Source organism: Aotus nancymaae, unplaced genomic scaffold, assembly GCF_030222135.1.
Source record: "Aotus nancymaae isolate 86718 unplaced genomic scaffold, 86718_ANA_hifiasm-v0.15.2.pri h1tg000017l, whole genome shotgun sequence".
In the NCBI taxonomy this organism is placed as follows: domain Eukaryota; kingdom Metazoa; phylum Chordata; class Mammalia; order Primates; family Aotidae; genus Aotus; species Aotus nancymaae.
This window is the reverse complement of record NW_026988429.1, coordinates 11,701,206-11,705,258: the sequence shown is the minus strand read 5'-3', so window position 1 is coordinate 11,705,258 and position 4,053 is coordinate 11,701,206.

The following is a 4,053-nucleotide window of genomic DNA, read 5'->3' as shown; positions in this document are numbered from 1 at the left end:
AAAAAAAGAGAGAGATCTCTATAGACAAGCTGTAGTGAGATATTTAAGAACTCAAGGTCATTTACAAATTGAAGAGAAGATAATAGGGAAGTGGGGTGATGATATGAAAAACTGATGGTGCTCCAATTAGCTGTGACCTTGGGTCTCCTTAATTCTTGGCTCCTCAGCTTTCCTAAGAAACAAGGATGCCAATACCTTCTGTTCTTCACTTCTGCCTTGGGCGTCCAGTGGGGTAACAGGTGGACGGATGTGAAGGGGAGAGAGAACTGGAGTGTGGGCCTGTGATGGGAAGAGTTCATCTCTGGTCATTTCCTTTTGGTTCTAAAGGAATGTTCAAAGCAGAGGAGTTTGTCCTTCCCCATCCCAAGCACGAGTTCAGGGAGTTGTGACCTTGCTGTATGAACTCAGATAATGAAATAATTCAGCGGTTAATAGAGACTTATCTATGGAAAGATATACAAAAGACTGGTAGTGCTGCTTACCCCTAGAGGGTGGAGAACGGGGCAGCTGAGCGACAGGTGCGTGTGGGGAAAATTGATTTTCTCTGTATTATACTCTTTTGCACTTTTTAAATGTAATACCACGTGATTGTATTATCTGGTAACAAATAAAGAGAATTCAAACTTAAAAGTGATTCAAGTGAGCCAGGCTTGATGGCTCATGCCTGTAATCCCAGCACTTTGGGAGGCCGAGGTGGGCCGATCACCTGAGGTCAGGAGTTTAAGACCAGCCCGGCCAACATAGTGAAACCCTGTCTCTACTAAAAATACAAAAATTAGTCAGGCATGGTGGCAGATGCCTGTAATCCCAGCTACTTGGTAGGCTAAGGCATAGAATCACTTGAACCCAGGAGGTGGAGGTTGCAGTGAGCTGAGATCACTCCATTGCATTCCATCCAGCCCATGCCATAGAGCGAGACTCCATCTCAAAAAAAAAAAAAAAAAGAAAGAAAGAAAGAAAATATGATTCAAGTGGTCCTAGGAATTGGTTCAAGGTTGGGGCAGAGTCAGGAGTTGAACTTTATTCTTTAGATCTCCTCTCAGTGAAAGGACAGTAGAGTAGAAGGGCTTATAGTATTCAGCAGGCTGGGCCTCCTCATTACTCTTTCCAGTGAGCCCCTGCCTACACCACAGGCCTCCTGTGGGGTGGGTACAGTTGGTGGGTACAGCCTGTGCCTGCCCTCCATCACGGGGCACCATGTTCTCGCTGCCTACGAGTCCAGTTGCCTGAGCTCACCAGCAGCAGAAGTTGCATAAGCCGCAAGAGCTGCTGGGAGTGTTGGCCGGGAGTCATAAAGGTGGGTGCACGGTCCTTCAGAGACAGTCAGACATGGTTGAGGAGAAAGGGCAGGCCCCAGGTACAAGGGGCAGATTGGAAAGGCCTCATTCAACCCTGGCATCAGTGAGGAGGCCAGTGATGGCCATGGCCACTGGTCCTAGGCCGAACAGGAGGAGCCGGTCCTATAGCCAGCCTCAATCCCCAGGCAACAGACCCAATCCCACTGGTGCCAGCTGGAGCTCAGCAGGACAATTCAGTATTGTCTCAGCAAACAGCTACGATGCAGGAGGTATAGCTCCAGTACCCAAGGTACCCTCCCTGCTCCTTGGCCTGCCTCCAGTCCCTCCAAGACATGTGTGGCCCTGGCATGCCACTACCCCAAATCCACAAGTCCTGTTTTCCTAGCCTCCTCCATCCACCACTGCCCATGGGACTCTGCTCCCCTGTCCCAGCTGGTGTCGCCTGACAGGTGAGAAGCCTGCCTCCTGCTCAGTGCAGGTGTATGGGGCAGGACTAAAGCAGCAAGAGGATGTGGGAAGACCCTGTGGTGTGACTCCTGGTTCTGCCCCTCCAGCTCCTGGGCCTCAGCTTCTCCACCTAGGGCCTCCCTACGTCACAACATCGTCACTAGGATCCCTCAATACACTAATCGCAAGGGCACTTTGTAAGATGAGGCATGTAGGCCGGGCGCGGTGGCTCACGCCTGTAATCCCAGCACTTTGGGAGGCCGAGGCGGGTAGATCACTTGAGGTCAGGAGTTCGAGACCAGTCTGACCAATATGGTGAAACCCTGTCTCTTAAAAAAAAAAAAAAAAGATGAGGCATGCATGTGATATGTGTCGAGTTGTTATTATTTGTCACATTCTTATCACAGAGCTCTTAGTAAGTAAATGCTGAATGAATCCCAGTCCAGAGCCAATGATACCTGAGGGTTGTTGAAGGATGATAGGTTCCAGCCTTCCTACATTGGGCCTAGATGTCTAAAGTAAGAGGGAAGAGCCAGAGGAGGAAAGTCTGTCTTCTTATGGAATAAGAAGGTCTGGAGACTTGCTGGGCGAGGTGGCTAACGCCTGTAATCCCAGCACTTTGGGAGGCCAAGGCGGGTGGATCACCTGAGGTTGGGAGTTCAAGACCAGCCTGATCAACACGGAGAAACCCTGACTCTACTAAAAATACAAAATTAGCCGGGTGTGGTGGCACATGCCTGTAATCCCTGCTACTCAGGAGGTTGAGGCAGGAGAATCACTTGAACCTGGGAGGCAGAGGTTGCGGTGAGCCAGGATAGTGCCATTGTACTCCAGCCTGGGCAAGAAGAGTGAAACTCTATCTAAAAGAAAAAAAAAATAGAAGGTCTGGAGACTTACTCGGAGCTGCCTGACCTCTCCCGGAAGAGGAAGTGGGCTGGTGTGGACAGACCCTGAGAGGCAGAGCCCGTAGTGAGCCCAGATCCTCTATTCCACTACAGAGGTCCCTAGAGGTGGGGTTCTGGTCCCCACACTGCTCTTAGGCTGCCTGTGTAGAGGAGCAGGGTTGACTCAGAAATGCTCAGAGATGACCTGGAAATGGAGGGGCCGAGGAGCTCCAGGCTGGCATGGTCCTCCTTGCCTCCCTTTCCCTGCTAGCAACAGACAAGGCCAGGAGGCTTTTGGGAGCCTGCTGCCTAATTCCCATCTCATCCCTAAGCAAGGCCTGCTTCCAGATCCTTAGATGGCCCTCCTATGCTTCCAGAAGGAATGGAACTGCACCTTAGGAGGCTGAGGCAGAGGGGACTGAATAGATGCATTTTCAAGGGCATGCCAGGTGCAAGAGGCTCTGGGTGCTGGGGACAGGCTGAGCTCACCCACCCCTGGCCTTGCATCAGCTGCAGGGCTGGCTGCCAGGTCCTGGGAATTAGGCAGCAGGCTCCCAGGAGCCTCCTGCCCTTGTCTGTTGTTATCAGGGAGAGGGTGGCAAGGAGGAGCAGGCCAGCCCGGAGTTCCTCAGCCCCTCCGTTTTCAGGTCACCCAGCTGTCCCAGCTCCCAGCTTCCCGGGCAGTGAACATTCTGTGCAATCAAGGGCAGGCACAGCCTAGGGCCTGGGAGATCACCCAGCCTGCCCAAGGCCTGTTTGCTGGAAGCCTTCCTAAGTTGGTGGGCATCTCCCAGGCAGATCTGGGAACTATGGGGTTGGTTTCTCTCTGGACATGACATCACTGCTTTTAAAATGACCCTCCAGGCTGGGAGCGGTGGCTCATGCCTATAATCCCAGCACTTTGGGAGGCCAAGGCAGGAGGATTGCTTGAGGCCAAGAAGTTCAAGACCCACCTGAACAACATAGTGAGATTCTGTCTCTACCAAAAATTAAAAAATTAACCAGGCATGCTGGTGTCCCCTGTAGTGTCAGCTACTCAAGAAGCTGAGGTGGAAGGATTGCTTGAGCCCAGCAGTTCAAGGCTGCAGTGAGTCATGATTTCACCACTGCGCTCCAGTCTGGGCAAGAGAAATGTCTCTAAAAAATTAAATATAAATATAAAAATGAGCCCTCACCAGCAGCTGCAGGTGCCACAGACACAGGCCAACAGTGTATGAGGGAGGCTTCCAAAGCAGCGATGGATTATTGCCATTGCATCTCAGGGCTGAAGGTGATGGGAGGTTCACAGGCAAGACGCCTGGCTCAGCTGTTCTCCCTGGGGCCCAGCCCCAGTGTTTGGGATTGCCTGGTACTTTCTTTATCCCTGGATCCTCTTGGGGTGCAAAAGTGGATGTGTGCTGGGGAGAAAAGTCTGTTCTAAGCAT